Raw genomic sequence first — 23,601 nt, 5'->3', positions numbered from 1 at the left:
TGGTATGTGCCTGTGTGTGTGTATATGCAGGGCGGAGGTAGACATTAGGGGTCACATTTTCAGTCCTTCCCTCCTCTATCTTTTGAGGCAGAGTCTCTCACTGAACCCCTCGGTTGGCTGATGGATGAGCTTTAAAGATCTGCCTGTCTCTGCATACCTGCTGTTCTCTAACCACAGTGCTGGGGCTTCAGGTGTGCTCCACCGGATCTGCCTTCTCCATGCTTTCTGGGATCCAGACTCAGGTCCTCATGTACTGATTATCAGATCCAAACTCCTGAGTGTTCAGGTGCCTGGCGGTGGCCGAGAACATGAAATCACTCAGACTTAGCAGACGTGTGCTTTGGACTGAGAGCGTGAGAGCAGTGTTACTTCATTCACCTGTGCTAATGTGCCTGGCCCATGATGGCTGGCCCTTCGGTGTACTGTCTGTCCTGTGATGGCTGGCCATTTGGTACTGATGAAGAAAGGGATGTTGCTGACCTTTGGGTTTAAAAAGAAGTTTCTGCCAGTGTACCAGCTGCCATCAATTCAGAGGTCACCTCTGTTGCCTGGTGTGTCACATAACCCACCCAACTGATGCTTGATGTCCCCTGTGGGGACAGACATTTAAAATTTCTCCTGTGCAATCTCTATAGCAATAATAAATGCACATAGACCAGTCTAGCCCAGAGGTGGCCCTTTTCAGTAGGACTCAAAAATGTTCTACTACTGTCTCTGAATAGTGTAATAAGGTCTTCTTCCAGAGGAACACCGTTGCTGCACTGGTCACAGGTTTCACTGGAAGCATACTGTTTCTACTACATGTGTGAACCTCCCGGGAGCACAGAGGCCATCAGGTGCCCCCGTTGACTGCTGCTGGAGACGTGGCACTTACTGATCTGTCATTTACTTTGCAAAGGAATTATGGAGTTTGGCCCTGTGCCTGGAGTAGCTCCAGATGGTCAGAAATGACTAAAGTCAGAAAGTGTATTGCGGTGATAGACCTGGGCTAGTCATGTTTATATGAAAACATTGCCTTCTTGATATAGCCCTCTGGACAGCCCCCACCCCCAGCCCCTCTTCTCACTCAGAGAGGGTAAGCTTCGACTGTACTGATGGAGTCCGATATTCCGAATACCCTTGGTTTTTGGTGAAAGTGGCATGGAGGAGTGATGTATGGTTACTATGCCTGCTCTGGTTTTGGTGGTTTCAGATTTACAAGGGGAGCCCACAGAGTGGGTATGTGGAGCCCCATCATGGCTGTGCTAGCTGATCTAGCACAGGTAAGGGCTTCACTGAGGTTGCCTGTGCTGCTCTGCGTCTCAGCCTCCACTGGTTATTAAGGAGTTTTTTTTGTACTAGCCTAAACACTAAAACCTGCACCTCTATGTTTATATATAAAGATATGTTGTGTATATATATACACACATATATATAGTATATAGTATATATATACATACATATATACACACACACATATATATCTGTATGTATATATATATATATATATATGTTTGTTTGTTTAAGACATGGTTTTTCTGTATAGCCAGGCTGTCCTGGAACTCACTTTGTAGACCATGCTAGCCTCAAACTCAGAGATCCACCTGCCTCTGCCTCCTGAGTGCTGAGATTAAAAGCGTGCGGCACCATGGCCTAGCTATATTCCTTATTAATTCTTGAGGGGAATATTGTGATTCTTAGTTTCCAGATGAGAACAGCGAGACTCATGGAGATCCTATCTTCTCACACTAACAACAGGGAAACTCCCTGCAGCCTGTCCTCATCCGGCCTTGGCCTAACTGTGACAAGTTCCCTGCTCATTCAGGTGGCTGCCACAGGGTTCATGAAACAGCTTTCCCCCCTGGGAAACCCAAGGCTTGCCTGAGTTGAGCCTTTTAAGTAAGCTTGGTCACAAGGCTCCGATTAAGTTCCAAACTGGCCTGTTGCTCTAACAACTTTCAGTTACTGTTGTGGTTATTGAGTAACCCGGGAAGTTTGAAAACCATTAACGCCATTTCGTGTTGTCGAAGAAAGTGCTACCGGTGGGTAGCGGGACGTTATATTGCATAGTTCAGGCAGGAGTATTTATCTTCTTTGAGAACTTGATACATAATGTTTTTAAATAGCTGTTTGACTATCATTACCTTAAGAGGTTGCAAAGGTGTTGCGTGTAGGTGCTTCTGAGGTGCCTTTGCTGGAAAGTGTACAGAATCGTGTGTGGTTGCTCAGTACCAGACACAGGATCCTTTATTGTGAGCTTTTCCCCAAAAGCTGAACCAGCTCGCTCTTTCCTCTTCTTTGCGTCCCTTCTCTGGATTGGAATTTTTTCTTAGGTGGACACTCGTCCTGGCCCAGGCCTGTCCTCTGGTCCCTCCGCATAGTCTGTGTGGACTGGCGGACCCAGAGGGCGTTAGTGTTCTGCTTCAGTTTTCAGACCTTGCACTGTTTGCGCTGTTCCAGTGGCAGTGAGGTGATCACCTCAGAATCAGTTCTTGCACTCCTTTGGGTCTGAGTCCTAAACTATAGGAGGAGCTGTCCTGATTGGGGCATTAGTGACCCCCACCCGCATGAAGGAAGGAAGGAGGATGACGAGAAGGAGAAAGCGGGGTAGAGGTGACTTTGCCAGTCTTACCACAAGCGCTTCTGCCTCCACCACAGCTCTGGAGAAAGGCTCTTTCGTTTCTTTATTTCATTAATGAATGAGACATTATAAAAGGCTAAAACAAAAGGAACCTTTCCTTAATATTTAAAAATGTATTAAAAAGACAAACTGCTGTGAGTCAGGGCTATAGTTTCAACAACAGCTCATTGTTGGAGACACAGTGTACAGTGTGACTTTTGGTATACTTTTTGTTCTTTCTTGCAGTAACAGAATATGATGTCATCATGCTTGAAACAGTTACTGATAAGCAATGAAGAAGGGAGGTTTGCGTCTTCCTAGGGACTTGTGTTCTCGGAGCTGGTCCTGTAGGCTAGGGGCAGCCGGTACCCTTGGGACACACCTGTCAGTGGTTTCCCTCTTCTGCTTGATTTCAATGAAATTCTGGGAATTGGTAGAACAGGGCTCATTTCCCCCAGGAGGCATCATCTTGTTGCCTTCCTGGTCATGGTCAGCTTGCTGCTTATAGGTGCTGTCCAGAATGGCTGCTGGACTCGTTCCCTGCTTGGTCACAGTGCTGCCACCTTGGGTTGTGCGTTCAGGTCTTGGTTTCCAGGCCCTTCATGATGGAAGCCACCGTTAGTTAGCTTTCAGTCTCATTGTGACAGGACTTGGCGGAAATAAATTTAGAGTGGGAGGGATTTATTTCGCTCCCAGTTCAGAGGTTTTAGTCCATGTTCAGGGGGCTTAGCTGTTCCTGGGCCTCTGGCATGTCAGAATAGTAGAGGCTTCGTTATTTCTGGGCCTTAAGTAGGTCAGGAGAGCAAAGCTGCCCATTCCATCCTGGCCAGGCAGGAGGCCGGTGTGTAGGTGGGAGGAGCAGTGGGAGGAGCAGTGGGAGGAGCAGTGGGAGGAGCAGTGGGAGGAGCAGTGGGAGGAGCAGTGGGAGGAGCAGTGGGAGGAGCAGTGGGAGGAGCAGTGGGAGGAGCAGTGGGAGGACCTACTTGGAGTGTTCTCCATCACCTGGCAGTAGTACAAGAGGCTAGAGACAAACCTGTGGATGGTTTTCAAATCCAGGAGGTCACAGTCCCCACGGAGTGTGCTTTCAGGGACTTCTCTTTCGGCCTTCCAGTGGTTGCCATTAGTCAGAGGGTATCTTCCCCCACTAGACTCTGATGCTGCACTCCTTCAGAAGGAAGGTAGGGTCCCTTTTACGTCCCCAGGACCACAACCATTTGTTGTGGGATAAGATGCAATGCTGAGCACAGAAAAGAAAGGGAAAAACAAAGCAAAACACCAACCAGACACAAACCCCAGCCAGAGTGTGGCTTGTAGACTCTGAGCACTCCCTCCCTGCCTATGTCCTGAGAAGTTGACTTGAATACATGTGCTTCCCTTAGAACTGCTGACCAACTATTTAGACCAGAGCCTTTAAACATTTTTTCATTTGAAGAGTAGTAGTTTATACAAGAATATGAGCATTTTATAGGGAAACTTAGTCATGACACCCATGAACATAGTTCTTAAAACCTACCAGGTTCTAGGCTCTTTGCATGTATTGGTCACAGCTTCACTAGGAGCTCCTCATCAGCTCTACCTCATCCTCATGAGTGGAGAAATCAGGCTTTGGGGTGCCTTGCTGGAGGCTGGCACGAGTAATTTATAGGGTAGAGTTATTCCTCTATTGGTATGTAAGACGGGAAGGGACATAGCACGATCTCTTCCTGAAATGCCAAATTCCTCTGTAAATGTGTTCCGTTGCATAGCTCCGTGTGAAGTATGGTGGTTTGTGTCAGTTCGCTGGATTGTTGCTGTAGAATGTTACTGTCAGCTTCTCTCACCTGGGAACTGCCTAGTGAGAGCTGCCCACTTTGCCACCCTGCCTTTCTTTAGTGGATTCAGAGGCTGTGGGGAAGGGTGAGGAGAATAGGGTGCATCGCACTGCAGGAGATGGTCTCCCTGGTCTGTCATTGCAGGAGACAGTTTTGAATATCCTGTTTTATTGTCGTTGGGGAACTAGAAGAATGAACCGGAGGGCCTCATGCCTGCTGGGCAAATGTCTGATACTTAGCTCTAGTCCCAGCCTTTTCGATCCATATCTTTTCTTAAACCGCCTTTTTCTTTATTGACTGTGTATGTGTGAGTTTGGGGTGCACACGTGCCAAAGCCAGTGTCTAGGTAAGTCAGAGGACAGCTGAGGGAGACTGCACCCTCCTTCTACCATGTAGGGCCGGGGCGGAACTCAGGCGCCCAAGCCCTGCTTAGAGTGTCTTTATGAGATCCAGTCAGAGCTTCTAGATTCCATGCTTGTTTTGTACTTCTGTAGAACATTTGAAAACCTTTGCTGTCTGCATGTGCCTGGGATGAACTGGTGGCTTTCACAAGTGTCTGATGCAGGCCCCTGGGAGACATGTGTCCTGGTTCGCAGCCCACTCCTCCCCTCTTTCTAAAGCCTAACTCTGAGGTCTCATTTTTTAGGGAACCTTGTGATGTTTTGGTCGGGGGTGTCTTCCTCTCCAGGAAGGAACCCTGGAATCAGCTGATAGTTCCACACAGGTTTTTTTTCTTTGTTTTCTTGTCTTTTTTTGAATCTAAACTGGGGACTGGTCTGACACCATTCGCAGAGACGCCACTAACGTGCCTTGCTGCCTGAGTGACACTGTTTACAAAACAGTTTCCTGTATGTTATTTGTTGGGTTCTCATAGTGACCTTCTGAAAAAAACAAAGTAGTTATCATTGTCCCAGTCTGAGCCAGTTTGCCCTTGCTTTAAAACACAGAGGGGTCATTGAGTAACAATCCAATTTTAAGTCCCCACTGCTTTCCTCTCTAGGTCACAGTGTCTCAAAATTGCTAATCTGTAACTCTGAAATGTAGGCACACATCTTCTGCACGTTTGATGTCAGGTGGGAATGAGTTCATCCTGCTAACATTTTTTTCTGACTGCTAATAGAGAATTGACATTTTTCTTTATAGGTGGGGACAGTAGTTAAAACCACACGAGGCACCATAATAGTCACTTTCAGATATTTTGGTGCCAAACTGGGGCCATCAGGAGACTATAACCTCAGCCTGTTTTTTTGTTTTGTTTTGTTTTGTAACAAAAAGGGCATATCCTGAACTCAAGAATTATGATATCAAAATAAGACCAATGACTATTTCTATAATGTATTAGCTAACTTTCTCCATGGTTTGTTTTGGAGTTGGTGAAGAATGAGATGAAAATCCAAAGCCAACTCACATGAAAGAATGGGCGTTAGGTCAGGTCGCTTGGGCTAACCATAGTCCCCTGCCTACACTGGCTGACTAATGTGTGCCTGAGAAATAATAAAAGTGGGGACTTTCTTCTACATTTGTCTTCTTATTGGGAAAAAATGGTTCATAGACTTTTAAACTGTTGTGCAAGAGCACTGTGCTCCTCAGACATAGACACACATGATTGTTTCCATTCTTAGCTGTATATATGGGTTCCATAGAGCATCCCTGAAACATAATGTCCCGAATTGACACTACTGACCTGAAAGTTTTAGTAAATTGAACATAAGTTCTACTACACTTTCACTGAAGCAGGCACTTATAGGTGGTTATTAAGGAGAATATAGAATATAAGGAAATGCTTCATAGGCGTGTGTGTGTGTGTGTGTGTGTGTGTGTGTGTGTGTGTGTGTGATATGTGTATGCAAGATATGTGACAGGAATACATCAAGTTATATAAACATCTAACTTCCATCATACAAACCATCACACACAGTAAATATAACAATAATTTTTAAAAGACTTATCCTCTAGGTACTCTGTCATATATACATATACATATACATATACATATACGTATACGTATATGCCTAATATATATTTATATATAGTAAAGAGACGCACTCACACACATAAGAGACAAATAACAAGAAAAATACATTTGAATGCTGTAAATTTAGGCTGCTTTGGAAAAACTATTGCTACAAATAACCTTATGTATGCATTTAACCAGTTAAGTGATTCATTAAAAGAATTTTTTTGAGACAGTGTCTCATATAGTCTAGGCTAGCTTCGAACTCCTATAGTTTAACCTTACCTTGAACCTTACCACATGCGAGGATTATAGGCTGATATTAAATAATAAAAGAAATAATATCAGAGTTGAGTTTTTTACAACTCATTCTTGGTAAAAATTTAATTTGTGAAAGTCACCAGGCTTAGGAGGCCAATTGTGGCTAATGTCTCAGTTCTGTTTTCTGTGAAGCTGGGACCAGCCATAGTGCCTGGCATGTGCCAGCCAAGCATTCTACCTGCCTGTAACTCCAGCCCTTGCCTATGGTGTCTGATCTTTCCTCGGAGGTGCGTTGCAACTGATGGAGACTTGTTGCCACAGTAGGTGCACACTTAAGGAGCAAACCGTCCTTAACTAGAAATGACTATGAGCATTTTTAAAAGGCTTTGAACACATACTGTAGAGCTGTAAGAACTGTATTTCATCCCAGAGGAAGTTATCTCTGCTCTCTGAACAAGGCATTGGGTCTGAGGACGGAGCTCAGAGTGCTGGCCTAGCCTACTGGTGCCCTGGTTCCACCTCAGACGGTGCACAAACCAGGTGTGGCAGTCATGCCTGGAATCCCACATTAGGAGGTAGAGGAGGGATCAGGCTCATCTTTCATTACATGGTGAGAGTGAGGCCAGCCTGGGCCACGTGGCATCCTCTGTCAAAACAAGAACGTCAACGAAGCCAAACAAAGATCATGGCATTCCATTGCATTGGCTGCTGAATAGAACTTTTGAAATCATGGAACCACATAGGCTGTATTAGCTAATAAAACTGGTCACACAGTGGCTGAGCACGGGAAATGTGGCTAGTGAGAACAAGCAGCAGAATTTAAGATTTTATTTCACTTTAATGAACTCTCACACTCTACAGGGAGGTGTCAGTGTAGAGCCCAGAAGAATTTAGAGTGCCTCCCTTCTTGGGGTAATGAGAATATTTCAGCATTTTTGGGATTGTCAGTATATTAGTCTTGTTAGGGTAGTCTGTGATTGTATGATTGCATAGTAGTGATGTTAATGAGGGTGAAGATAGGCTTACAAATCAGATAATTGAATGTTTGCAATTATAATGCCTCAGAACAAAATTCCGTTTGATCACTCACATCAGAGATTGCCAGCCTCCAACATCTGGAAGCATCCCTTCGTTAATTCCTTTGTAGCTCAGCGAAGGTTGCTTTGTCACACCTCTATCCTTTCCAGCCTTGGAGAGGAGTTCTCACCATGTAAAGAATTCAGCATTTTGGTCAAGCTTCGCAGCAAGGAGCAATGATGATAGGACACTAAAATGGACTTTGTGGGCTAGCAGGCTTCCTGTGAAGTCAGTGTGTGCTGTGCAGCTAGGCCCTGCAGAACTGTGTTGACGGAGCTCCTGCCTGAGGAGGTGCATCAGGTAATTTGGTGGTAATGAAGCCGTGTTTCATTTCAAATGAGATCACATCAGCTATGGCTGGTGGGCACTGCTTATAATGTGCTTTCATCTCACCTTTTACGAGGCACTGAAGTCTGATGATTTGAATCTGTTCTTTATGCTGATGAAAAGGGCTGCGAGGTTGAGCCACTGGCGGTGGTGGAGCTCTGAAGCCAGCAGAGAGGGCCTCCAGGTGGTGGTAGGGTTTGGATGTTAGCCACTGAGCTGATGGACGGGTCTGCAGCCCTCTCATGTAGCAGTGCTAGCGCAGACACTTCTCTGTGGACGGGGTTGCACTGCTCACATTGGCAGCAGGCACTCCAGCCAGGTGCAGTAGGTGCCTCCTCCTTGGTAAGCCTGGGGTCTAGAGTTTGGCTTTCAAGGTTTTTTTCCCCCTTTCTTCCTTCCTCTTAAAGAGCTTGTTTCTCCAAGCACAGGGCATGAATAGGCAAACAAAATTACTTTCCTATTGTAAATTTTTTCCCTCTTAGTCTCTCTTGACTCTTCTGCTGTATACTACCCTTAAGAGCTGCTCTCTTCTTGAAAGATCTTCCTTTTGATAGGAACTTTGCTGATTGTTGAGAATATCTTCAAGTAAGAGATGTACCCCATGGACGACCTTGGGCACATCAGATTGAAGAGGCCTTCGAATGGACTGAACCCTGTTAGACTTTATCTTTTGCAGTCAGTTAAGGGAAAGGGAACTTCTGTCCTGAGGGAGGTGCTTTTCTGCACACTCTGGCTTGTGGCCACTGTGACTGCCTCGGAGAGAACCTTCTTGCTGTGTAAGTAGAAGTGTTCCACCAGGAAGGTGTTCAAAACTACCTCTCTCTTTGTAGATTCACACGCGTGTGATCACCCGTCCCATACGTACTATGTTCATAATGACCCTTGATTTCTTTATTAAAGTAGTTAGATTTTTTGGTATGTTGTGTATGTTACATGTTGTGTAGATTCATATGTGTACATGTGCTCTATTTATGGAGGCAGAGTCTCTGGCTTGACATGGTGGTTGCTAATCTGGCTAGTGTGTCTAGCCAGCTTGCCCTAGAATCCCTCTGTCTCTGTTTCTCTGCTTACTGAGTGCTGGGATTACGGGCAGGCTGTCACACCCATCCAGCTTTGACATGGGTTCTGTGGATTTGAACTCTGGTCCTTATGAGCTTCTGAGACAAGAGCTTTATCCACTGAGCCAACTCCCCAGCCTCAACCCCTTTTTAAAGAGGAAAAAAATAGCATAAGGGTAAATCCATACCAAAGACAGGGATCCAGTTCAGAGCAAATTGTTACTTCATGTTTTCGTATGCCATAACTAGTTCTACAGTCAGCCATATCTATTGCTTGCACTATGGAATCTTCTGGCTGCAGAGGGTGATTTCATGGTGGTTGCGGATATCCTAGCTTGCTATTTTGTATCACTGGTCATGCTTTTAAGGCTCAAAAACAAGATAATTTAAGTCTGTTTTGAGACACATGGAAAGGAAACGATTTCATAACTATCAGTCACGTGAAACTTGGCAGGCCCTAAGCTCATTAGTGGTCACAGTCACAGGATTGATTGCCAGTTGGGGACCCATGGTTAGCTTATTGCAGAACTGCATCTGGCACAATTGCTGTTGTCACCCACCCTGTGCTGCCAACTTCCTTCCAGTAACAACAGCTTCTTGCTTTCCTTGTGTAGAATTAACTACAGTTTAATGATGCAACCAACACCCCCACCCCAGGACCAGGCTGGGGTTGAACCCCAGAGCCTTGTGTGGTGCAAGGCAAGTGCTTCACCAGTGAGCGAGTTAGTCTTAGATCCTGAACTCGAAGATCTCTCCCTTCCCCTCACCCCCATATTTGGGGAATTTGTGGGTTTCTTCTTACCACGTAGATTAGGAGGAAGACAGAAAGACTGTCCTAAATCATGGCAATTATTTTGTGCTTCCTTTCTAAGAGAAATTACAGGACTAGGTGGGCCTCTAAAATGTGTGCAGTAATGAGCATATCGAATAATACGAATGCTAAATGGTGGTTGTTGGGTTCATGGGAGCTGGTGTGCTGCTTCCTGTGGAGGATGCTAGAAGGAGGCTTTTGAAGTGGAATGGGGGTGTAGTAGAAAGGGGCGTCCTGCAAACTCGTCTTGCTGAAAACTTCTTTTCTACTTTCTACAGATACCTAGAGCTTAGGGGTTTACTCCTCTTTATGAGAAAATCAGAAGGGGCATTTTGGCTTCTGAGATTCCCTGAGTTTCTGTAGCTTACCTAAAGATAAAGTATCATTGTTCTCATTAGACTAATTAACCCTTCTTTTATTAGAGCTTTTTTTCTTTAAAGGATAATTTACCATTATATTATTTTATTAAAAGTAACACAACCAACATACAGAAATTTATTTTACAATTTCAATAAAAGTGTCCCTTGTGTAGTTTTGAGTATATAAATTACATTTCAGGTTTATAAAAGATTTACATAATTGCTCGTGGATATAAAAGAAAAAATTGGAATCTATTCCTGTTTCCCTGGGCTCCTCAGCTGCTGTGTTCCTAGGGTATCCCTGCTGGTGTTGGAGGCTGGGATACTGGGATGAGTTGGGGGTGGGAGAGGTTGGAGGAGAAGATCTTTGTGAACCACTGGGGATGGAGTCAGAGAGGAAAGGAGACCATAGCAGGTGTTATGCTATGGGGCTGGGGATGGAACTGGGGAGATTGGGACTGGAGGAGCGGAAGGAGAGGAAAAGATCTGCAGTCAGTCTGCCCGCTTTCCTGGCCCACTAGCCAGGTTAGCAGGGAGTTCCTGCTGGGATAAAGCTCCAAGTGCAGGAGAGAGGTTAGGAGGGAACATCTATGGGATCCACAAGAGATGGGGGCAGGCAGGCAGGCAGGGTGGGGGTGGCAGTCAGTCAGGGTTGGGGGTGGCAGGCAGGAGGGGCAGGAGGGCAGGAGGGCAGAGTCAGGGAAGGCTGCCCCAGGGGTTCTGTGGCAGAGCTTGAGGGTGAGACTGAGGGGTTGGATCTGGAGGAACAGATGTGAAGTGAAGACGCCCAGTAAGAGGTTTTGCTGATTACTTTGTCTTCTAAAGGAAGTTTTAACTTTTCTATAATGAACAAAATTAAAATAGTTCACTTATTTTCATTTTAGCCAAGCAAAAGCTAGCTAATTCTGTCGTCAGATTTATTATAAACCACGTGTTCATTTTCACCTTTTCCTTATTTCTTTAAGTCCCGTTTGGGGTTCTGAGTCCCCCTGTTGTCTGAATGCTGATGGCATGTAAGTCGGACCCTCCAAGGGTAGAGTATTTGTCATTTTGTGCAGTGCACTCACGTGAGGAACCAGGCCTTGCTGCCTCCTTTCACAGTGCCTTGGTCTTTAGGTATCTTCCCTTTGTGAGAAAATCAGACCAGGTGACCACGAAGTATTCTTCCAGACCTCTGGGAATGGCCAGTGCATGGCTTCACCTGTGCTAAGATATCAGCTATTCTTATGGCTCCAGTGTGCTTGTAGACACAAATACTTACATGCACACTTGCCATTTTTCTTTGCCATGTAATTCTGCCCTATTAACTTCTTATTGGAAGAATGCCAACCAGTTACTTGGTAAACTGATTATATGTCCAGGAGTAGGTTTAAGAAACTACTGCATAGCAACCTGGACCACGTTTGTGTCTCTACAGAGGCAGTCCAGCTGTCACACATTGCTGCGTGTAAGCCCTTCTCTTTTCTAGATTTTGGGTTCCAGCTCTTAAGATGCCCTTGTTTGATGAACTGTCCAAGAACTGTCCCTGGATTTTTGGTACTCATAGTAATGAAGACGTGCTCCTGACTGGGAGCCAGAGCTGGGCCAGGACCGCTGTCTGCTGGCCTTGTTTGCTTGTTTGTTACAAACATTCTTGCCCTGCCCACGTATACAAGTTCATGTGCTCCAGGACAGTTCATGGTTCCCGTGGCCATCAATCACGGTGAGCAAAACAAGAGAGTGCTCTCAGGTGAACTTTGTAGAGACTTGTCCTGGCCTCGAGGACTGTAACAATGTATCTACCCAGGCTGTTTCTCAGAGCTCCCCTCCCCCCCTTTAGTGCTCAGTCCTGTGTGATCCTTGGCAGCCTGGTATAATGGGATGCTCCCTAGGCCTTTAGAGTTCAGGTCGTGAGCTCCTCTGGCCTTTTGCACTTGAGCACACATGAGCAGAGATGAAGTGACAGTCCTCGGGAGAGAGCTGTGTGTTATTCCCTTATGGTTTTTAATGTCTTGAGCCAGGTAGCTTGAAGTTAGAGCTAAGCTAGGTTGTTTTGAGGTTCAGAATGGTTTAGGAAAGGTATGTACGTTCTCAGTTCTGGTCCCACATCAAGACAGTGCTTAGCTCTTTGGGAACATGACAAGTCCTTTGAAAACAAGAATCTAACTTTCCTGGAGTTATACTGTCCTGGGTAGTTTTGAGTCAATGATAATCTTAGAGACTGAAATTACTTTTAAATATTTGTTGTACTGGAAAGAAGTTGTAGTGGGCAAAATAATTAATGGTATGGTCTCTATTTGCAGATGTTACATCTGAGTTAGAAAACAGAATCTGTAGACATAAAGTTACCTAGGCCAGTGATGAAATCGCACACAGAGCAAGTGCAATGTCAGTGTACTGTAGATAAGGGGACTTAGAAGTGGCGGAGTCACCCAACACCTAACACTTGATCGGCTAAAACAAAATAGCAAAATGAAACGGAATGGCCATGGTTGTTGTAAGCAGGTGCTTTAGGAAACCTGGTATATCCTAAACATAGGAGAAGTTGCACTTTCTTTATCTTTTAAAGATAGTCTGGATCTTACATCTTTTTAAAAATTATTGTGTTAGGAATTTGTTCTTGAAGTCAGGAGTAAGTGGTCTTTAGATGATGTAGGGGCACGGGGAGAAAGCCTCCCTTGCGTGACCGTATTCTGTGAGGAAGACGGTGTGGAAGCATCCCGGAGTGGTGTCTACCACACAAGGCAGACTCTTCCTTATTTTGAAGTACATAGCTATCAATTAAAGCTTCCTAGTCCAAGTTAACAGATGGCCGTTTAGCTTTGAAACAAAGATGGGAACACCATGCACTTAATTCATGAGCGCACCCTCCCTTCCTGGAACAAAAACTTTGGCCTCCTATGTGGTTGTCCACGAGGGAATTAGTGAATTCTTTTCTGCGATCTCATGGAGAAAGGGTCTCACTATAGAAATATTTGACTTGAATACTTAAAAAAAAATGCTTGTGTGAACATTTGGTGGCCAGAGAGCAGGTGGAGCGGGTCCATTCTCTCCTACCATGGTAGTCTCTGGAGTTGAACTCGGGGTATCAGGTATGGCTGCAAGTGCCTTTGCCACATTTTCCTATCTCATTGGGACAAAACAGGGATAAATGAAGAACCCCTGGCACATACTTGTCTGCTCCTCCTCTCATAATCACGGCCATGCTTTCCTTACTGTTTTTGCTCAATCTGTTCAGTCTTACTTGTATGTCTGTGAGTTTTGGGCTGACCACTTGGTATTGGATAACCTGTTAGGGCTCATCCTTGAGGAGGATTATTTCTGTCACTGGCAGCATTATTTCTTAGTTGCCCGTAGGTTTTGGTCTATGGCCCTATGAGATTTCTCCCTTCCATATAGCCTGTCTATTGGTGTTGTACCTGTCCTGGTCTTGTTTAGGCGGCCATATTGTTGTGGTATCATGGGTAAAATTCTACAGCATGAGCATGCTAAGCTGCCTAGCAGTTGCAGTTCATGAAGGTAGACTGAAATGAAACTTGGGCAGAAGGGAGGGATTGAGTTCTCCATGAAGTGTCATGTTTTGGCTTTGAAGCAGAGTAGTGCCCCCAAACAGAGAAGTGGGATAAATTCTCAAAGTAAAGCTCATATTTTAAAGTTTCCAACAGTTTTTTTTACATAATTTAAATTTGTTTGGATTAATTTTTATAAAAAATTTATTCTTTGGGTTAGGGAGCTGTCTCAGTGGATAAAGCCCTCCTCATGCAAACTCTGGTTCCTGCAGATGCTTGCCTAGCACCCATGGTGGGTGTTACACAGGGCCTCCCTCCCGTCATAGCACCCGGGAGGTGGATCCCTAGAGCAAGCTGCTAGATTAGTGGCCATAGAGCCAATGAGAGACCTCACCTCAGTGAAGACAGAGGGAGGCTCCTGATGTTGGCTGTGTGCACATGCATGCATGTACTACATACCTGCCCCCCACTGATGTACTCACACGCACCCCTAACACACACGTGAGCTCACCACTGACAACTTGTTTCTTCAGCTTTTAAAATGTCCCTTCCTTTCGGTTTATGCTATGTAGAAATAGCTATTTTATATGGTACAAGTGTCTGTGGAGTCTTGGAGTTCAGGAGGCTCTTGGAGATGCTGCCGTCAATGGAATGAGGCCTCTGTACCTATTGGAGGTGGGATAGCACTTGACCAGTGTACTCATGTGCGCCATGTTCCAGTCTCAGAGTGTGAAAAAGCCCACCTCTGCCTTTCATTCTAGCACATTTAAAATGAGAAGGCTTCCTGCTGAGCAAATGTATAGAAGTATTTGGCTTGCTTTGGATGAAAACATTGGCCACAGCTGAGGGAAGCGTGCGCTGAACACTTAAGCCTTTAATGGTAGATCTCCGCTGGCACCATCAGGGAGGCTTCCTTATTTTCATTGATTTGAGGGGCATTCCTGAAACAGGAGTTGTGTTGGGGGTAGCATCAGGTCCTGCCAAGCAGCTTTTTGAAGAAGACTCACATGATTTTGATGGTCCGGTGCTCATTTGACCCGAGTTGGCTTCGGCACAGGTGGTGACGGTCTCTCTTTAGTTTTTGTTCTGCTAATGTGTGACATAGGTAGTGATTCAGGCTCACTTGCAGAAAAGTCAGCATTTTCTAGGTTTGAGGGGAGAAATTGGTCTATGTGGGTTGACCAGTTTGCACCTTGCTAAGCCATTATCATTTCAGAATTGGGAAGACATGGCCTTAAAAATAGGAATTTGTGGATTCTTGTAAGGTCTGGGCAGAAGTCATGCTGTCAGCACAGAACCTGCGCTGAGGCCACATTGTCTTCTGTCGTGTGTGCGTGTGTGTGTGCGTGTGTGTGTGCGTGTGTGTGTGTGTGTGTGTGTGCGTGCGTGCGTGTGTGTGTGTGCGTGCGTGCGTGTGTGTGTGTGTGTGTTGGCAGAGTTTCTGGGGGCTCCCTGCAGGGTCCTCTTGCCTGTTAGCATCCTGACAGGTTGGAGAGCTTGTGGAGATCTAGAGCCCCTGGGTTTTTGCTAAATTAGATGGAGGACTGAGTAGGAGAAGCCAGCCAATGGGAAGTGAATTAGTAAAAGGCTTTGGATAATTGGAAAGAATCAAGGCGGCTCCTTTTGTTTTCTAACACGAAGGACAGAAGTATCTGGGTTTACTCTTGTGTTGCCAGCTTTTGGGGGTCTCACTTGGTGCTTGGGTTCGCCACACTGAATTCGTGGAGGTAGTAAGTAATTCCTAGAAAGCCATACCTGGGAAACTGCCAGTGCCCTTTAAGGAAGGTGCTGGGTGTGGGGCGGAGCCAGGCCGGCTTCTGAGTGCTCCTTTCTTGTTTGGCCAGTCCTACTTGCCAAGATGGTATTGTTCCTGGAAGTGACTAGCATGGAGGCAGAGAACGGCTCCTGCAGTCACTCCTCTTCATTGCCTGTAGCTGTGCTGAGGAGAGTGTGCAGGGCAATGAACAGACTCAAAGCAGAAACCAAAGCTCCTTCACACAGTGCTCCAACCTCACCCTCGGTCCCCAATGTCCCTGACCAGCGCTCTCAGTCACCCAGGGCTTTAGGGAGGAGATGCACGGGTGACTCTTGGACATTTGACGTAGCCCAGTGGTAACCATCTTGGGTGTTCTCAGGTTGAAAGCTTTATTTCACATCTCTGAAATTGGGACTGTCATTAGCCTAAGGGGGAAGGAAGCTGTGTGTCTGGAGCTCATTCTGGGCTGGAGCTGAGAGTTCAGTTCTCACCGTAACTGCATAGACATGCTGGCACATTGTGGCTTCAGAGTTGACATTCATTTAAGTAAAAACCTGTTCATGCCCAAAGAGCACGTAGGTTGTGGCCCCATTGTTTGAACTTGTTCAGGACATTTCATAAGTGTAAACTCTGCATATACTTGCTATCATTTAGAGTTCTCAAATCTAGATGTTGCACTCTCTGAAGGGCCTGACTCGCTGTTGTGATCATAGCTCACTGGCCATTTATGTCGGTTAAGAACTCCACTGCTCAAGTTGCTTCCCCCGGCTTGGGAATCATTAATGTTCCTTTGAAAACGAATGAGTTGATCATCGGGGTCATTTGAGTCAAAAATTTATTTATTTAAAACTTGATATGCAAAGATTGTAATCTGTGGCTCATTCGCTCTGTTTCTGAAGAGTTATCTGGCCTGTTTACTCTTGTATCCTTTTAGGATTGGCTGAGACCTTGAACCTTACTAGCACTTGGAGGCTGCACAAAGTAAGGATTTGAGCCCCGTTTGGGTTCTCCTAATGTGGCAATCATGAAAACTTGCCTCTGTTCTGCCTTTCTTCTCAGGTTGGGGTAGTTATTTCCCCATCAATCAGAAATTAAACTTGCTGCCTTTTTTCCTCTCTTGTTGGCATTTGAATTTTATTGGTTTTTGCCCTTAATTTTTTCCTTCTTCTGTACCCTCCTCTTCCTCTTTTCAGCTGTGAGGTTGGACCTAGGTCTTACATGCTAGGCAAGCACTCTACCACTGAGCATATCGAAGTGTTTCCCTTCTCTTCACATTGTATGAAAGTTATTGATCCAGATCTAGAATTCTGAGGCCTGGAGGTATCTTCGCTTATTGAGCGTGTGTACACAGAGACTCTTGAGGTCCCCCCACCCCACAGACAGAGCATTGCTACTGTGTGCTCTCCACCGAGGTTCCTGCCTGCCAGCCAGCTCCTCTATTTTGAGCTTTGTATTTCATAGGTTAAAAATCCTAAGGTATGGGGCTGGTGAGGAAGCACAGTGGTTAAGAATGTTTGCTGCTCTTTCAGGGACCCAGGCTCACCCACATATGGAGTTGGTTGTGGGATGGGTGACCCCCAGGGACTGGGTTGGTGAGGAACAGGAGATGAGTTTCTCGTTCTTTCCTTTCTTGTCATTATTCCTCAGAGGAATTAGGTTAGGACATTAACTTCCTAGGCTTCAGAGACCTGGTTCAAAGTGGTAGTTAATGCTGACCACCTGATTGGCTGGGAAGAGTCTCTGTTCTGTTTAGTGTCACCCTAAACATCATGGCTTGGTGCAGTTAACTGTTAACTTGTGGCACATAGTTTATGGCTGTGAATATTTCTTGAGTGCATTTGATGCTTTGGTTCTAGTTCATCTTAGAACAGTTCATAGTTGCATGTAAGATGTTGCTATATATCACGGGTACCTGTGACCTCTTTAATAGTTCAATAACGGGACTCACCATTCACTAAGATTGTATGGATTAATTGCTATTTGAGGTAGTTTTATGTATGGGCATTCTTTTCTGTACATTTATATGAATTAATATGAAGATAGGTTCAATTTTTCCTTTTATAAACTTTTTTTTCTTGCACAAAAATTATCTTGAATAAGCTAAGCTTTATTCTTGCCTGTACTTATCATCTCCTTTCCATGGATAAGTAGTATTCCTTGTTATTTGTGAGGGTAACGTAACAACACAGCTGTTGAATGGTTGGCATTTCTGCTTCTGGTGAAATGCTATTTGTGCAGGTTTATCCGTTCCAGATGTGTGACTAGCAAGCGCCATTTCTAATTATAAGAGCAGCCAAATTCCATTATGAGCACACCATGGGATTCTTGGGCTAAGAGGCATCCTGAGAGGACATAGTTCACTGTCTAGCCTTTCATCAGGGCCACACTTCAGAAACCACTCCAGCACTGGGCAAAACAGAGGAACGGTCCCCTCATGTAGAGATCAAACTTGAGTTATTGGAATTACAACCAGAGAGAGAAAGACACACTTCCCTCTGCTCTGTTTTCTCCTGACATGGCAAAGCAGATTTAGGGCAAGAAAAGTTTGACTTCACTGGCTGGACTTTTAGGTCTCTGCCTAGAACTTTGAATGCTTTTTGCTGAAGTGTTCTGTGCTAATGTAGAAAGGGTGGGGGACTTGGTAGGAAATACCAGCTTCTCAAGCAGGATGTAACTAGCCCTCCAGCTCCTTGTTTAGAAGTGAGGTGACAAGTCTGTGACAGCTGGATTCCACTGGACTGTCGTAATTCTTTCTGAAACCTAATACGGTATGAGATATTTCATTATATGTGTATTTCTGGCAATGTGCTTAAATGATAAAATACATAAGAAACTAGGCATGCTATTAGGGCTGAGGAATTGACAAACGTCATGAGCTTATACAGATAAATGGATGTTTCTGAATAAAGACATGATCCTTTAACTTGACCTTGAGCCTTCGGTTTCATTTTGTCTTGTACAAGATCTCAGTGGTAGAACTCCAGCATCATGAGAAAGGACCTTAGGCTTGGAGTACCACACGGGATGTACATCAACACACTGGTTGGTCCTTGCTCTGATTTTCAGGGGTGATAGAGAGTCATCCAGACGGCTCTGTCTCACCTAGCAGTGGGTTTGTGCAGCTGCCCAACAGTGGTGAACTTGGGCACTACTGTGCTTCTGTACCATGCAGAAAGTAGGGACGCTTGCTTCTCATTCCAGCGGAACCTGCATGCCTGAGTGTACAACACACACACACACACACACACACACACACACACACGCACGCACGCACGCACGCACGCACGCACAGTGTAATAAAAAAAGTTTTAGAAGAGACAGAGGTGAGTAAGTAAAATAGTACGAGCAACGTCCTAGATTCCTGAAGCAGATCCACGCAGAGCACGGTAAGTGCTGGGTAATCTGGAGACTGAAGTGGAAGGAAAAATGCAAACGTTAGTTTGATGACTTCCATAAGTCAGCATTACCATGACTTTGGGAGGTGGCCTTATTACACTAGACATTAACAAACAGAAGACCAGGGGCACAGATACCATGTTTTGGATAGATTAAATCTATGTGTCTCTTTGTGAAGTTAAAACAGAGGCAGCTCTTTGGATGCACACATTTGGCTGACTCTGTCTCTCAAGCATTATGATCTTTTGTTTTTTTAGAGTAAGAAAGTTGTTCAGCTTCTTTATAAAAGTATTTTGGATTAGAGGTGTGTGTGTGTGTGTGTGTGTGTGTGTGTGTGTGTGTGTGTGTAGGGGGGAGCAGGGGTGCCGATTCCAGTGGCTGCTCGTTACTTGGGAAGGGTCAGGATCTGCAAAGGCTCTAGGACAGTTAGGAAGGAGTGTGTGCAGAGGGGTAAGAGGTGGAGTCTGACTTTACCATGAAAACACTCTTAATATTCTTCTCATGGAGACGATTTTTTTGAGGGTTGGAAGGGTTAAATAGGCCAGGCAGTAGTGCACCTATGGGTAGAAGAACTGAGGAACATTCCAGTTCATGCTTAAGGAGAAAAGATGACTTGGTAAGGCTTGTCTTTTTTTAAAGATTTACTTATTTTATGTATTGAAGTTTTGAAGTTTTTGCCTGCATTTATGTCCTTGTACCACATATGTGTAATGCCTGCAGAAGCCAGCAGAGGGTGTCAGAACTCCAATTCCACATGGTTCTGACCTACCATGTGGGTGCTAGGAATTGAGGCTGAATCCTCTAGAAGAACAGCCAGTGTTCTGACCTAATGAGATTGGAACCAGCCTCAGCTTCATTTTTGCTTAAATAAAACTTTATTTTTGTCCTTTATTTATTTTTAAGTGTGCATGTAATGTGCATGTGTGGATACACCTGTGTACAGGTGTGTGCAGCCCAGAGGATGCCATCTGGTGTCTTCAGTCTCTATCCACTTTATTTCCTGAGGCAGGATCTCTTGCAGAACCGGCACTTGGTGCTCGATGACTTATGTAGTCCATCTACCTGTTTGCCCTGGTGTCTCTCATCTCCATCCCCAGAGCTCTGGGATTAAGGTTGGGCCACTCTGCTCCTGTCAGGCTTTTGATGTGGTTGCTGGGATCTGAACCCTGGTCTTCATTCTTGTGAAGCAGGTGCTTGTTGCACCGAGCCATGTCCCTAAATGGAACCTCTGTAGTGTATGAGGTGGAGTGATTGTCTGCACTAGGTTAGGTGGTTTCCAGTCACCTGTAACTCCAGCTCCACAGGATTCACCTACCCTCACTTCCCAAGTAAATTAAATCTTAGAAAAGCAAGAGGCCATTTATGGAGAATCTGTGATTCCAGTTACCCTGTTTGGTTTTTAATCTTATATGTTGTTTTCTTGCATAATATATAATTTGGTTATTACTTTAATTCTGTCCTCATACTAGAATAGCACTCCATAAGAATGGGGCTTGGTCCTTTCTTCAGTGTCTATCCGGGCACTGGTCCACAGTAGGTGTCATGCAGTTCGTCCAGTGATTCAGTGAGTCAGTGTGTTGCATGTACAGGGTGCTGCAGGGAGATGAGAGCAGTCTTAGATCGTGTCCTCAGCCTTGAGCAAGTCACTGGGTGTCCTTGAATACCATGGGTCGCCTCACTTGGTCCTGTGAGGTGGGCTTTATAACCTGGAATGAGAAGATGGGGCATACAGCCTTGGTTTAGGTGTGTGGCTTCATTTGGTGTTTATGGGCAATTGGAAGTGGCGTTTAAGTACTTAGGGGAATTCATAGAAGAGATTTGCATTTTCTTTCGAGGAACCGAGAGCCCTGGCTGTGGGACTTGCCTTCATGTTAGTGAAGGCGCAGAGCTGGTGGTGTGCTCAGAGTGTCTCAACCCCACCTCTCGCTGCTTACTCTGGAATACTGAAGGAGGTGTACTTTCGCCGTCATGTAATAGTGTGATTAAATGACTATGGGGAATGGTCTCTCTGTAGCCATGTTTGAGAAAGGTAAGGTTGTGTTGACAGTCCCTGTCTGTTGGTCCTCGCAGGCACTTGAACACCATAGCCCCTGCTTTGCTTGTGTCTTAGATAAATAGCCCTCCATTCCTTTTGGAGTTTTGATTTTGATTGCTGACAGTTGCAAAAGGGAAGAGAGAGTCACCTAAAGGAAACAAAGGAAGCAACCCCAGTGCTCTGTCTGGACTGCAAACGGGAAGAGTCTTCCTTGTTAACTGTGATGAGTGTGGGTGTTAAAAGGGCGTGGCCATATTGGTTGGCAGCCAGATATAACATTGCAAATGTATATCATAACATTGTGAAGGCACTAAAGATGTAACATATATCTCTTGTCAGACAATCAGCGTTTCTATTTGTAATGATGCTATAAAATGCAAAAGATTAAGAACGCTTGCTTAGGAAAGTGAAACTTAATCAGGACGAATAGTACATTTGTTATTACCTTGAAATCTTAAAATTTGGAGTTGACTTTTCCTGTCTGTATTAATGGCAGCACTGCCTAGGGTGTGTTGGATGGGGAGTTAGTTTCAAACTATGCTGAGGTAGAAAGGCAGCTTACACGTTGGTAATAAGTGGGTGAATAAGCACTACGACAATTCTTTAGCCTCATGAAATGCTCATTTAATCATGGGCTTAGCCAAGAGAGCCAATTTTATTTGACTCTACCTGAAAATTGAGCAAAATTCTTACTTGAAGGGATTATATAAGTGATGTGCTAATAGCATATTATGTGTTCTTATAATCTCTGTAAAATTGAGATTTTATTAGGAAACTTGAGATTTAGAATTGTTCTAGATCCCCGTTTCCCAGAGCATTCTCCAGCGAACCTAGGACTTGAGAAAAGCATATATTCAGCAGTGTTCAGTCCTGTGGTAGTTCTGTGTGGGTTGCTGGTTTGAGGTCATGTGTTCTAGAACCTTCCTCATTTACCTCTCGGCTCCCTTGCTGCAGGAGTTCCCGTTTCTGTAGGATGTAGCATGGCATTTGTCCCATGGCACAGTAGCAGTTCTCTCCTAGACAGATTCAGGAGAAAAAGACCCTGCATGTACTTGTGTGCCATTTAGTTTGTTTTCCTTAATTTCTTTTTGTTTTGTTTGTTTTTTCGAGACCAGGTTTCTCTGTGTAGCCCTGGCTGTCCTGGAACTGTAGGCCTCAATCACAGAGATCCACCTGCCTCTGCTTCCCAAGTGCGGTGCTCCCACCATCACCTCCTGGCAGTTGTTCTTACGTTTAACCTAGGTATACAGTGACATTTCTTTTACAGTACTTTCAGGGCTATAATTTTGGTGATATGATTAAATTAGCATAGAATTCAGACAGAATGGAGAAAATAATTATTGAGCCTTTAGTTGGGGTCTGGAAGATAGTATGTTGAAAGAAATTGTTACCCTTCAGCCCGTATGTGGGGTACCTAGCTTACAGTGGCTGTGTTCCAAGCTGCCAGACTAGCGGTGGCTGGCTCCTGCTCCTCCAGGGAACTGCTGTCTCAGGTAAACTGACTGACCATGGTAGCATTCTGCCTGCAGGAGCTGGTATGGTAGGCAGAGACAGTGGGGCATTATTTGGGGAGTTCGACCCAGTCTATTTTGGAGCGGGTGTCATAAAGAGTTCCTAACTTGTTCTGGGAAAAAGACAAACTTTGTAGACTTAGATGGAGACTGTGTTTATAAATGCAAAGTCATCTGAGAAGCAAGAGTGCCTTTCCTTGTCGTTTGGACCCTGAAAAATAAGAAACAGAATACAGATGATCCCAAAGGGGCTGCTGATTAAAAAATATTTTAAAAATTTCCATTGCAAATTTTAAGTGCTGAAGTTATGTTTTTCAAATTAGTGCCGATTAGTAATGTGCTAGAAGGGAAATCACATCCTGTTTAAAACAGTAATGCTGATGTGAAAGTATGATTTGGAATGGCTGGTGTTTGCCAGGGGCTGTGAAAGCTAAAGGGGTCCTTGCTTCTTGTATCACATGAAGGAAATCAGGAACCCCCTCCCCCCTCAAAAATAATTAAGCAGGGGCAGTTGAGTCAGTCAGGAGAGCCTCCTGACTGCAGCTCTACCTCCCTCTCCCCCTCCCCCAGCCATTCATTTTCCTCTGAGTAAAGGGCGACTTAGAACCAGGAAGCTGCCTGCCCTGTCATGTTCAGGAACTGCTGGCAGCTCTGAAATACTTATCTCCCAGGTGGGACCGGAGCCATGGCTGTGGAGCAGTCCGGTGTTTTCTTTAGAGGTATGTGGCAAACTGAGGTACTGTCGGGGGAGAGTTTCTCCCTCAATGGTGATTCTGATCCCAGGTGAACCCCCAGCTCTGAGACCCTCGCAGTAGGAGGGAATCTTTTCATCCGGATCAAGTACTTGGAACTGTAGATAAATGAAGGTGGAAGAAGTCGAGTCCCTCAGAACAAGACTCAGGTTCAGCTTGGGTCTCAAGCTTACCACACTTCTTCAGTGTCCCGTGGATCCATTCAGGCCACGTGGCATGCAGTTGGAATTCCTGAGAAATGCCTCCTCAGTTTAAATATAGTTCCCATTTGGGAGATTACTGAAGCCGTTTCTTCACGATTATGTTTAGAAGTGTAATTGATTGCTAAGAAGCACTTTGAAAATAACTCCAGGAGAGGTGGCTGCCGTGAATGTGTGACTTGGTTTGTGCTAGTGGAGTTCTATGA

General features: G+C 45.0%; 1 protein-coding gene across 6 annotated transcripts in view; it reads left to right on the top strand.

Moving 5' to 3' along the window:
• The window catches only part of Fndc3b (fibronectin type III domain containing 3B), a 306,006-nt gene that overhangs the window by 23,456 nt on the left and 258,949 nt on the right, over nucleotides 1-23,601 (top strand). Inside the window, exon 1 of one of the 6 annotated variants that reach the window (XM_063281558.1) lies at nucleotides 6,446-23,162. The exons of the other annotated variants lie outside the window; for them this stretch is intronic. The gene's annotated coding sequence lies outside the window, so the exon portion shown is untranslated. Of the gene's footprint in view, nucleotides 1-6,445; nucleotides 23,163-23,601 lie in introns of those variants that run through there. 6 annotated transcript variants of the gene reach the window in all.

Source organism: Rattus norvegicus, chromosome 2 (genome assembly GCF_036323735.1).
Source record: "Rattus norvegicus strain BN/NHsdMcwi chromosome 2, GRCr8, whole genome shotgun sequence".
In the NCBI taxonomy this organism is placed as follows: domain Eukaryota; kingdom Metazoa; phylum Chordata; class Mammalia; order Rodentia; family Muridae; genus Rattus; species Rattus norvegicus.
Note: the sequence above shows the minus strand (reverse complement) of the source record. Positions and strands in the feature narration are given on the sequence as shown.